General features: G+C 35.6%; 6 non-coding genes across 6 annotated transcripts; 2 read left to right on the forward strand and 4 right to left on the reverse strand.

The window, feature by feature from the left end:
• Positions 1-418: 418 nt before the first annotated feature.
• Positions 419-500, forward strand: TRNAS-AGA (transfer RNA serine (anticodon AGA)). The gene has a single exon. It is a non-coding gene; the product is annotated as a tRNA-Ser (tRNA).
• A 452-nt stretch (positions 501-952) lies between these two features.
• Positions 953-1,034, forward strand: TRNAS-AGA (transfer RNA serine (anticodon AGA)). The gene has a single exon. It is a non-coding gene; the product is annotated as a tRNA-Ser (tRNA).
• Positions 1,035-9,633: 8,599 nt separating this feature from the next.
• TRNAR-UCG (transfer RNA arginine (anticodon UCG)) lies at positions 9,634-9,706 on the reverse strand. The gene has a single exon. It is a non-coding gene; the product is annotated as a tRNA-Arg (tRNA).
• Positions 9,707-10,548: 842 nt separating this feature from the next.
• TRNAS-CGA (transfer RNA serine (anticodon CGA)) lies at positions 10,549-10,630 on the reverse strand. Its single transcript has one exon. It is a non-coding gene; the product is annotated as a tRNA-Ser (tRNA).
• Positions 10,631-11,050: 420 nt separating this feature from the next.
• TRNAS-CGA (transfer RNA serine (anticodon CGA)) lies at positions 11,051-11,132 on the reverse strand. Its single transcript has one exon. It is a non-coding gene; the product is annotated as a tRNA-Ser (tRNA).
• A 172-nt stretch (positions 11,133-11,304) lies between these two features.
• TRNAR-UCG (transfer RNA arginine (anticodon UCG)) lies at positions 11,305-11,377 on the reverse strand. The gene has a single exon. It is a non-coding gene; the product is annotated as a tRNA-Arg (tRNA).
• Positions 11,378-12,372: the final 995 nt, after the last annotated feature.

The raw sequence follows: 12,372 nt of genomic DNA on the forward strand, positions 1-12,372 counted from the left end.
TTGGTGAACAAAGTAATTTGATATTTTGTTTACGAATTTTAATAAATACAACAAGTAAGATGTGTAGACACTTAATTTATTTATATTTTATTATACTTTTAATTTATTTAAATTTTATAATTTTTTTTATATTATTTTATCTATATTTTAGTGAAGAAACCGTAATTATTTATACAGTTTAAAAGTTTTAAAAATTTGCTGAAATAATGGGTTATAAAATATTTTTCTTAAGATTAAAATAAAGCTAAAAACGTCATATTCCAGTGCCATAGTTTTCATAGTTTCCATAGACCAGATAGCCATTATCGTCGGCAATACATTGTTTACGCAGCTTTTAGGTAGAAACTATAAATAGAAACCCCTTTACCGAAAATAACCAAACTTGTTTGGTGCGCATTTGGTGACCGGCGATCATTAAGCAGTCGTGGCCGAGCGGTTAAGGCGTCTGACTAGAAATCAGATTCCCTCTGGGAGCGTAGGTTCGAATCCTACCGGCTGCGGTGATAACAAGTTTTTTTTAATTTTCAGATCAATTGACAGCCCCGAAAATTTCAATGTGTGAAGATCATTTGATAGTAGAACAGAAATAAAGAATAACCTTAATCGACTGAAAACTTTAGGAACACCATAATATGATCTTGCTCTTAAGCTTACTTTCCATACAAAACTGTACATTTTCCATACATATCGATTTAATACGTAAAATAAATAAATATGAGTTAGTTATGTTAAAAGACATACAATTGATCCTTTAACGTTCAAACTGCAGATTTATTTTGAAATAAAAATAAAATCATAAATATATTTACATTTAAGAGAAATGCCTTCACATTGCTTATAAAATAAATAATTATGTGAACTTTTTTATTGAGCAATATCACTATTAATAGATCGCTTATATTGCTTGTGAGCGCCGTTTAAATTGGGTGGCTGGGCCGAAGATGTCAGCCAAGCAGCCGTGGCCGAGCGGTTAAGGCGTCTGACTAGAAATCAGATTCCCTCTGGGAGCGTAGGTTCGAATCCTACCGGCTGCGATTCTTAGGAAGATTTTTTTTATACCTATTGGATTTTTAGTTCTAACAAATAACATTTTTACAAGTTTATCAAAGTTTCTTTCTGCTGGAAAAATACATAAAATATTTAGTAAATATAAAAATTAATGTATAATTATAATTTTTGTTTACCTTCATATTTTAAGTATTTTGCTAGACGAAGTAACTTTTCTTTGAGGCAGTCGACAGAAAAAAAGAGAAAACTATTTTGAAAATTTAAATTTCAAATTCATTCAATATTTGTATCAATATTTTTGTGCCAATTTCCAGCTACAGTCCAACCAAAAAGACCATCATCGAATTGGCACTGTAATTAACCCCATATTGATTGAATTTTAAAGGCGTTTAGCTTGCCACCCGCTGAGGCTTGAACCCAACTAAAATCGCCGAAAAAATAAAGGTAAAATTGAAACTACAAGATTGGCTTCAACTTGAAGAGGGGCAAGGAACTCTGGAGACCGTTGAACCCGCCCCAAAGAGGCAGTTGGACAAAAAAAATATAAAAAAAAGTCAAATGATGAAGGAAAAGGCCCCAGAAAACGCGCCGAACATTTGCCAGATGCTAAGTGAGTGATAGACAAGCAACAAGCGACGACAACTTGCGCAAATCGACGACAGAAATCAGAGCAACGCATGATGCCGAAAAAAGTTTGCAAAAATGTTAAGCTCCAAAGTTAAGAAAAAAATGTTAAATACCCTTACCATAAAATAATAGATTCTATGGATAAATACAATTTAATTGTATTATTTGCAAGTAAAACTGACGAATAAAAATGTTTGAAAATAAATCATATTATAGTAATCATTTAAATTACTTATATTTTGAAAGAATCAAGTTTTTAAAAACAAATATTCAATCTTATTAACATTTCAATTCTTATAAATTTCATTTAATAACTTAAATTTTTAGAGGAAAGATTAAAAAAATAATACTTCTGGAAATGAATTTAGAATCAAAATATTCAATCTTATTTTAATAAAATTCATTAAAATATGGCTTTCAAAAGGCAAACTTGTATTTTTAAAAATTCTCTAAAAATTTACATATTATTTTTTTAAATACAGAACCAATTTTTAGTACCTACCAAAAGAGTATAAAAATAGGTGGAAAAAAGACAAACCTTAGATACGCATATCTTTTGGGCTGATTTCGGTTTTTCGCCGTTTCGAGCGAGATAAACGACCATACAAACGCGAGACTTTGACCCAAATTCGGCCAAAAGCCTGCGTTGATTAATCGACTTTTAGCTCTGCTCATCGCACAGATAAAAAAACAGAAAAAAGAAGAGAATTCGCACAGCTGCTCCTGAGCCGGCTAATTGAGGAAATCGAATGTAAAATTATGTGAGCGGCAAGCGAAAAAAAAATTCGCAAACAGCCCGCGAATGGTGACGCATGCATCTAATTTATGTATCTGATAGATACACCGCGATACTTCACACGAACTCCCAAAAGTTTTGTTGACCTTCTTCGATCGCTTTTGGCCGCTGATTTTCACTTTTGGCCACGCCAACAAATGGCTCTTAGTATATGTCGAAATTGTTTCAGCTCCGCGCTCTGTTTTCCATTAATTCGATTGTATTTCTGCAACTCCCGATTCATCTTTCGGTGCTGGCGCGATACCTGGAAACTGTCACAATTTGAGCAGAGTTTTTTTTGTAATTATGCTGCAATCGCCAGTTGACAAATGTGGGCCAACGTTTTTTTTTTTTGAGGTACGGGACCCTGGGAAGCGAGCTCTGTTATCGGAGTATTTGAACTCTCAGCGAGTTCAGAATTTAATGAACTCTAAAAGCTTGATATATTTAAGATATATTTATGTATAAAAGATTTTATATATTTTAGATAATTGAGATATTTTAATATTCTATATATTTTAAATATTTTAGGCTTTTGACCAGTAAAATGTAGAATTAAGGAATAATGATAAATACAAAAACGCTATAAATAAATATGTAACAACATATAAATAACCATTTTCCAAATTAGCCTTTAAATTAACAATTTTAAAAATTGTATTTAATAATAATAGTTTGTATAAGTACGTATCCCTTGATAGATGGCGTTCTGTTTATTTAACAAGCTATGTAAATAAAATATGAAATAAATAAAGTGCTGTGCCCTTTCAATGGAGTCGAGTCGGATATTAACCCTCTGAGTTCCGTGAGTTAAGAATTAAACGCCTGCCCTCTGGCCACGCCCCCAAATGGCAGACTACAAAACTGACAAGTCGGGGGTTATGGAATGGAATACGGTTGGGGTTAGGGTTAGGGTTCGGGATCGGGATCGGGGGAGGATATGGCGTATATGGTTAGCTGACTCAACGCGGCAAGTGAAAACGTTGAGAAATCATTTGCATAAAATAATTTTGCGTGTTTTGAGTAAATAAATTACCGAACAAGGAGGAAAGAAAGAGAACAACGGCGCAGAAGAAACCGATATGGCAACAGAATATATATATATATCTAAATATATAGATACACTAGCTGACAGATACATTCCCACACACACACACTCTTGTCGATGCAGTTGCAAAACTTTTTTTCGAGCTGTCTGAATGAAGTTGTGCAGACAAAAGATACAAATTCATTTGCACGGTGAAAAAATATATACTCATTAAAATAAGTTTCGATTTTCGAATCTAAAAGTTATATTTTATAAACGAATACTTTCCATCCTTAAACTATAAATAGTTTTTATAAACTAAGATTTCTTTTATAATAAAAATAAGGGATTTTACTTTAAGTTTTCCTGATAAATAATATTCTCAAAAATAACCAACCACTCGCTTTTATTTAATATCATATTCTATAATTTAAATATTTATTTTCAGATGAGTTTTTCTCCGTGCTTACTGGGTTTATCTATCGAGTGGCCAAGCCCCTGGATAACTTGGCCATATTCCCCATGCCTTTTGGACCCTGGTAACATGTCGTTGGGCAATTAATAACGGATTATGAGGCGACGACTCCCAAAGCGTTGACAATGCGGAAAAAATAAAATAAAAACACAAAACACAGAACACAGGGGGAAAATGGTGGGAAAATTGGGTGTGGGGTGTGGAAAACTGACGGCATCTTTGAGATGCACATTCAGAGAAAGAAAAAATAAAATAAAAGTAACGCGTATCTGTGCGCTACAAATGTATCTTTCATCATCATTGGGTCTCCGTCTCCCTCTCTCCTCTTCTCTCTTCTATAATTCTCCTTTGGCCCCGGCTTTGTCACGCCCCCCGCCCCCTCCGTTTCGTCCTTGCGCCAGGCTTTTAAGCTGATGAAAAGGAAAATTCCCGAGCATTCAAAGTCCAAAGTTTTCTTTCTTTTGAGACATCGCCCCCCTTCGTTTGCCGCCGATTTTCGTCTTTATTTTTTTGCCGACTTCTTGTGAAAAGCGTAAAAATTGCTGTAGATTAGCCAGGCGACGACATTGTTGGCTCTGTTTGAGTTTATAGACATCGCATATATGAGAGTCGGGCATTATTCGGTCAGGCCCTTGAAGGGACCCTTGTCTTTTCGGGAATGGGATGCCACCGAGGGATCATAGATGGCTGAAGGAAGAGGCATCTTTATTCGGAATTCAGCTTAAAGGAAACTTATTTTCCATTTATTAAAGTCAAGAAAACAATTCAATAACTTATTAATAAAAATAAAAAAAGATTTAAATATATGACAATTATAAGTTCTTTAAAATGCAACTAGGAAGAAAGGATAGAAATTAAGGAAAAAATGTATTATATAAGAAAATACTATTTTCACATTAAAGTTGTAAATTTATAATAGAATTAAAACAATAATAATTACATTTAAAAAGTTACCATAAAAAGCAATACAAATTGCAGATAAATGTAAAAAAAAAACAAAGTGAACGTTGCATAAGTAACTTTGAAAATATAAATACATTTAACTAATATTCAAGTTAAATAAACCCGTAGAAACCGCCAATATTATTTGAGCTCCCAGAGGTTTTTGTTCGAGGCAACCTGAGATATGCTGCCAAAAAACCTTTTGCATAATTCTATAAATTATAAAATGCAACAAACAGATGACAACAACAGCAGAGGGAAATGCCTCAGCTCGGGGGCTCCCTTTTCCCTTCGGAAAATTCTATTACACATTTCGTTTTTTATTTTTGTTTTTTTTGGTCTTCTTATTTTTCTTATATTTTTTGCCCATCTCTTGGTCCCTCATTTTTTTCACTCACATTTTTATGTGCGTCTTGTGATTTTTTCACAATTTTCCGTTGTTACTCTTATTTTTTTGTTGAATTTTTATTTTTCCTATTTTGTTGCTGTTGTTGTTGTTGTTGGGCTCTCAAGTGCAATATGCAGGCCTCCCTTGGTCGAAAAGCCCCCCTGCACCATCCCCCTTGGCCCATCTGTTTTTTAGTATCCTTTGGCTTGGCTTTGGCTCCTTCATGTATTTTTTATCTAAATGCCCCAAAGGCATTCTTCTGCAGCATAGACAAAGTCGCCTGCTACTCCTCCAAAAAACAGAAAAAAAAGCAAAATAATAATAATAAAAAATAAAAAAGGGGAGAGAATAAGGAGAAAATAACGCAGTATTTTTTCTTGGCTTTTTGTTTTGTATATTTTTGTGACTTGCAGCAGAAGTTGGCAGCAGAAGAAGGCAAAAGTCATGCGCCAGAGAGCTCCTGAAGGACGCATCAAGGAGACAGTTGCCAGTTGTTGCAGAAAAAACCCCACCCCCCTTTTTTACCCGCCCCTCTGGCCGCTTCATCATCATTAGCGCCCTCCCAAAACAAAAAAAAAAACACAAAATGCAGCGCACACAAAAGAAAAGAAACGCCGAAAATATGCTTAGGGTTAAGTGTTCCCGTTAGAGGAAGCCAGCTGCCTTCGACCCTGATCCTTAACTTTGTTTCGCCCTCGCAATTGTCAAGGCCCTAATCCTCGAGAGGTCCTGCAGGATAACGGGGCATCGGGATATATGGCGATGCGGCCGCGATCCATTGTTTGGCCGAAAAAAACCGCCTCGCACACAAAAACCTTTGACAGGTCATCGGATACAAAGACGAATTGGGATTTCCCTTCAAAAAAAAAACTTATAAAAAATAAAAACGTTAAAAGCTTTGAATATAAATTGTTTAAATTTTTAAAAAAATATTTTTAAATATTTAACTATGATCAATATTAATATTAATTAAATTTAACTTAAAATGTATAAAAATAAATTCAAAATAATTTGTTACATAAGTGATTACGTTTTCATATTCCTAATATTTTGTGGTTCTAATTAAATATTTATTTCATTTAATTATTAAATTTATTTTAATGGTAAATGTATTTGAAGAAGAACAAAATTAATTCTAAAAATATGTTACCTAAACTTTATATAATTTTTAAGCATGTATAAGCTAATAAGCTTAAAAAGTCTGTCAATGGATAAAAAAATAAATTACATTTAAAAACAAAATTCCTACAAAACCTCAAAACATGTTCTTAAACCATTTAAAAACTACAAAACAATTATGATAAATGCCCAATAAAATCAATTTTTTTTACTCATCAATAGAGAGGGTATATAAAAATATATTCCCTCGAATTCAAATACAAATCGCCCCCGAAAAAAAAGCGTCAAGAAGGCGGGCCTGCAGTTCAATGCACCTACAACATCTAAACCCAAAAAAAAAAGTCGAAAAATAAAGAAAGCACAAATAACAGACAGCCGAAGCCGAAGAAAACAAAAATAAGCAGGGAAGGCCCACACAAACACTCCAACACACACACACAGTGATGTGTGTTATTTATTGCGACACAAAGGACTCGCGCAGGGAGACAGACGTTCAATGTCCTGCAGCCTGCAAACGGGCTAATAAAATGTGACGAGCGTAACGCAGAACGCAGCGCGAATCGAGGACTTTTTCTTTTCTTTTTTTTCGCCTGCAGGACACATGCCACACACAGATACAAGGCGCACACACACACACGGGTCGCAGGACGCAGGACATTGACACCCGAAAATGGAATGGCATAAAATAAAAGCCGGCGAGCCGAAAAGTCCGAAGCCCTACGAAGACGCCGAAACTGCCGACGCGCCGGCGAAGCCCAAAAAGCCAATGGCCCTCCGCAGGATGCGCCCAGGATCCGGGATCCTGCACAGCAAAAATGATTTATCACCATCAATTCATTAATTTGAGTCGGTTTTTTTGAAAATACATCTTAAGTAACTTCGAATCTGAATGGAAAATCGAGTGGGTTTGCAAAGAAACAACATATTTTTAATATATTACTAAATATTTTAATGTTTATAACTTGAGCAATTGTATCTTTTCAGCAGTTCAACAACTTTTATCATTTTGATTATAACATATGCTTCAAAATTCAAATTTGAAAAAAAAATATTTTCGTTACTGGCAATGTAAAATAAATATTTAATATACATTAAATATTTTATTCATAAAAATAAAATTAATATATTTGTTTATGGGAATTTTCTTTGATTTTCTAGGATTTATTTATTATTTCGTGCAGTCACAAAAAATAAATTTTAAACAAAAAAAGTTAACCACAAATTGGGTAAATAATTTTTTTTCTCACTGTACGGGCACGTGTGCGTGTCCACACACACTGACTAACGCACACACAGCTAGACAGCAAGTCCTGGAGTCCTGGGAGTCCTGCTGGATTATCCCTAACGTCATCGGAGTGCATTGAACTCCTTTCAACCTTCGGTTTTGGTGCCTCGGCTTCTTTTGCCACTGGGCGTAAATCAAAATGCGCCGAGTTCTGCGAGTCTTGAGTCCGGGGTCCTTCGTCCTTCTTCGTCCTGCCAAACAGCCAAGAGCCAACAGCTGATGTCCTGACATCCAGGGCATTGCGTATACGCAGCGGTGTCCCCCTCGCCACAACCACTTTTCGCCTGCGGCCAAAGTTCGTTGAACGTTTTCGTGTGTCGACTTTGGTGTTTTTATTTTTCAGTTTGATTCTCTTCATATTTTTGCGTCTTAAGTTGGAATTTTTGTTGCTTCGCTGGGCAACATGTTGCTAGCAACACTCAAGGATGTTTCAAGGATAATTTGAAATTTAGATTAATATATATACAATTTATTTTCAAAGGCTTTTTTGTTAAGTTTTAATTAAATCTAATACAAATTTGGCCGTGGCAGCTATACATTAATATTTTTTTTTTTTTGTTTTTTTGTTAAGACATATGATCGTCAAATTCAAACTAATAGTAATTTTAATTCATTTTTTTCGTGCATAACAATATTTGTATTATTTTAATTAATAAATCAATCATTCACAATTCTTATAATATCTGTCTTTTTATAATGTTAAACATTTATTTATATTTAAATACATTAATAAATTTTTTTTTTGATTTTCTTTGGGCAATAATCAGCTGTTCCTTTTTCTTAATTAGTTTTTAATTTGCGATGTGTTTTTTGTGGTCATAAAAGCCGCGCCGTGTCATCCAATCAAAGATGGGCAATCGGCGGCATCAAGGCCCCAAGTTGGAATCGGAATTGGGATCGGAGTTGGAGCTGCAGTTTCGACTTCAGATGGAGATGGAGCTTGAGCTGGAGTTGGACAAACGACCACCAGAACGGAGACATGCAAATAATCCTCATATGTGTGCTGTGTGTCGCTTGGTTGAGCATTGTTAAGATCGGTATCGGGGCAAAAAAAAACGCAGGGGGAGAGGAGGGGCGAATCGGGGGAATGTAGGGGATACATGGGTACCATTCATGGCAGTAGTCGGTTGAATAAAGCAGTCAGCTACGAGTTGGCAATACATTTTCCGCCAAAAACACCGCCCACCGCCGCCTGGCCGACCGGCCGGCAATCTAGTTTGGCTGCACTTAATTTCAGCGCTTAACAGACAATTAAAATCCAATTAATTCTGACGTTTATTATGCTAAGCCGACTGTGGGCCCTCGGATCTCGGACGGCGGACGGCGGACCGCGGACCTCCACATAAATTGCAGTCCCGTCGTCCTCCGCTTTGTAGACCTCAGAGCTCAGAGCTTGTTCCTCCGCGTGTCGTTCTCGTTTTCTAAAAACTTGCTCCTCCGTCTGCTCGCTGACAAAAAAAGAATGCATATTGCTATTGCAACTAGCAACAAGAGCACAGAAACAAAAACTAATCATATTAAGTACAATAAATTTACGGAAAAGTAAACATATCTAAAAGAAATTCCAGAGATTTTACATTTACTTTTATTTTAGTCGATAATATCGATATCTTTTGCTTATTAATCGATTTTTCGATACTTTGAATTTCGATAAATCAAAATTTACGATATTTTCTATAGGATTTTGAGCGCTATATTTTTCCCTAGCGTCTAAAAATATTTTAATTTGGGAAAAAGAAAAAATATTATATAATTATACATAGAAAGCGAAGGTTTTTGTTCAAGTGCAACAGCCAGCGGACAAAGTTGGGCTTCTCTTGGTGGCAGCCACATGTTGATTCGTCCATGGACGACGACCCATGTAAAAGTCCAATAAATCTTTCAATTGGTATGCCAATTGCTTGCCTCACTAGGGTTGCGCCGGGGATTTCCCATAGGATTATTTTATAGCGCTTACGAAACATTCGTTAAAAAAAAATTTATATTTCGACCGTGACAGGACTCGAACCTGCAATCTTCGGATCCGAAGTCCGACGCCTTATCCATTAGGCCACACGGTCAGTTACGCAACCCCCATCCCAAATTCCCAGCAAAAGCCAGAATAGTTTGTCACATTACAGATAAGAAATGAGCTATGAGCTCATGTAAAGGCAAAAATAACTCGGAAATATAAAGTACTCTGGTCTGCTAAATTTGTGTTTGTAATCAAAAAGTGCTCGACAAAAATATCAATAATCCCAATGCTGCGGTCAATATAGGTATACTTACAATATTGTAAGTTTGTAAGTTCCGACATGTATTTAATTCCCAAAAAAAAAGTATAATGTCTGTAGTCTGAAGTCTGAAAACAAGTCCAAAGGGACGCCCTGGGACACAAACCGCAATGATAAGCAAAAACAGCGGCGGCAACAACAACGCCAATGTTGCGAAAGGACCCAGGACCAACGACACCAGACAGGACACATTTTGAGCCTTTTTTTGGGGTATGACGATGGAACAGGGGAAAGGCGAGGGGCGAGTGGGGTCGATATACGCACACAGCGACGCCAGACGGAAGGACAAACGAAAGTAAAGGAAAGCCAGCCGAAAAAAAAACAATTTTATACAAAAATAAATGCCGAGAAACAGACCGAAAAAAGGTTGCCAAAGGTTCAACGAACCCCGGCAACGGCAAATGTAAATAATATTGTGCGTGTCTGTGGGTGTTGGTGTGTATCTGTGTGACGTCTACGCAACGCCAGACGAATGAGTAATGCAAACAAAAAAAACTAGATGACGGATAAGATTAAATTGCGGAATTTCAAAGAAATTTATATGAGAACAGGAAATAATTGTGCTAAAAAAAAAGTTTGAGAAATTAAAAATTAGTAACGATGAAGGTAGAAAAAAAAATTGTTTCTCACGCAGCCGGTAGGATTCGAACCTACGCTCCCAGAGGGAATCTGATTTCGAGTCAGACGCCTTAACCACTCGGCCACGACTGCTTCTTGCCGATCAACTGCCCAACAATCTTCCGGACATTTGCCAAATTACAAGGTCCAAAGGTTAATATCTGCATAACTACAAAAAAGCACGAGAATAAAAGCTAAAAGAGTCTAGGTAAAAACTTAAAAGGAATAAGAAATTCTTATTATTTCAAAATAAAATTAGTTTTAGGCATGTTGAAATATACCTTTTTATTAAGTTAGCAAAGGGGTGGGTTTTATTTAAAGTGTACTTTCATTTTTTAAAAATATATCAGTTGGTCTAAAAAGGAAAAATTCCAAATATGTAAATAATATAATAATACAATATTAAATAAATTACAAAAATATTCAAAAAAACTATACAAAATCCAAGTAGAGCTAATAAAAATAAAAGATTATTTTTGTAAGTAAAAAAAACAACAAAAATGTATCTTCAAACGCAGCCGGTAGGATTCGAACCTACGCTCCCAGAGGGAATCTGATTTCGAGTCAGACGCCTTAACCACTCGGCCACGACTGCTTCATGTTCTGCTGCGTGCCCAATAACCTTTTTAAGATTCTGGCTGCTCGGCGAATAAGTTTCTAACACTTTGCAGAATACTCTTATTATTAGCCAAAATAATGGTCCTCTATTATTTGCACAGCTTAAAATGTAATATAAACCATTGAAAAAAAAAAAATAGTTTTCTAATCGACCGTGACAGGACTCGAACCTGCAATCTTCGGATCCGAAGTCCGACGCCTTATCCATTAGGCCACACGGTCAGTTGAATTACGGCGCACTAACAACAAACATAAAGAGCGAGCGCCGAGAGAACCTGGTGTGAGAACGTTTGCGAGAACGAAACTATAGTTTCTGCGAGAGGGGAGGGTGGTGGTGAGAAAGTGCGAAAGGGGGTGGGTTCAAAGCGAATATGAACAACAAGTCGTGGGTTCGAACCGCTCTTTTGAAATATTTTTGTTTTATTTAAACTAAATAAAAAAAAAATTATTTTAAAATGTTAATAATATTTTTAAGCAAATACCAAATTATTTATGACCTGGTTTTTGTTACAAATGGTCCTATTGCGTTAGGTCATGATTGTTTTATCAAGAACAACTTGAAGAAGAAGTTGCCGCAATAGAAATACCGTTTTCACCCCCCTAACTTCGACCTCTTTTTTTTTTGTTTTTGTTATTGGGGGCTTATTCAAGTGTTTTACTTTTTGGGGCTGCTTAATTTCGCCGGTGTGCGTGTGCTTGTGTAATACTTGGATCGATAATTTGTGTCTGCGGCAAACGCATTTTCGGCTTTTTTGTTTGTCCTTCTGTCTGCGTTTCCATGAAAAATCACTGGAAACTTTGGGAAATTATATGTACATGTGTAATGGTTTTAGTTTTATGTTTTCTAAGTTAAGAAAATTGAAAAAAAATTGTAATAAATTGTAAATGAACTATAAAATAAATATATTGATTAAATTGCAGTTCTTGAATACTATTAAATTCTGAATAATAATCATTTAAATCAAAGGTAAAAAACATTAGCAGATAATTAAATTTAGGGAATATTCCATAACATTCTGTATCTTGGGTGTCTGAAACTGCACTTGTAATGCAGTGATGATGATGATGATAATGCCATCGCTAATTTTCTGTGGGCTTGGGAAAGGTCGAAAGTATTTATTCCGCTTTTTTGTGTTGGGTTTCTATTTCGTTTTCGTTTCGGTGTGGATCTCGGCGAGTGTGGAAGCGAAGCCGGTTACAATTAAAATTAATTACAA

This window comes from Drosophila takahashii, chromosome X, assembly GCF_030179915.1.
Source record: "Drosophila takahashii strain IR98-3 E-12201 chromosome X, DtakHiC1v2, whole genome shotgun sequence".
NCBI lineage: Eukaryota > Metazoa > Arthropoda > Insecta > Diptera > Drosophilidae > Drosophila > Drosophila takahashii.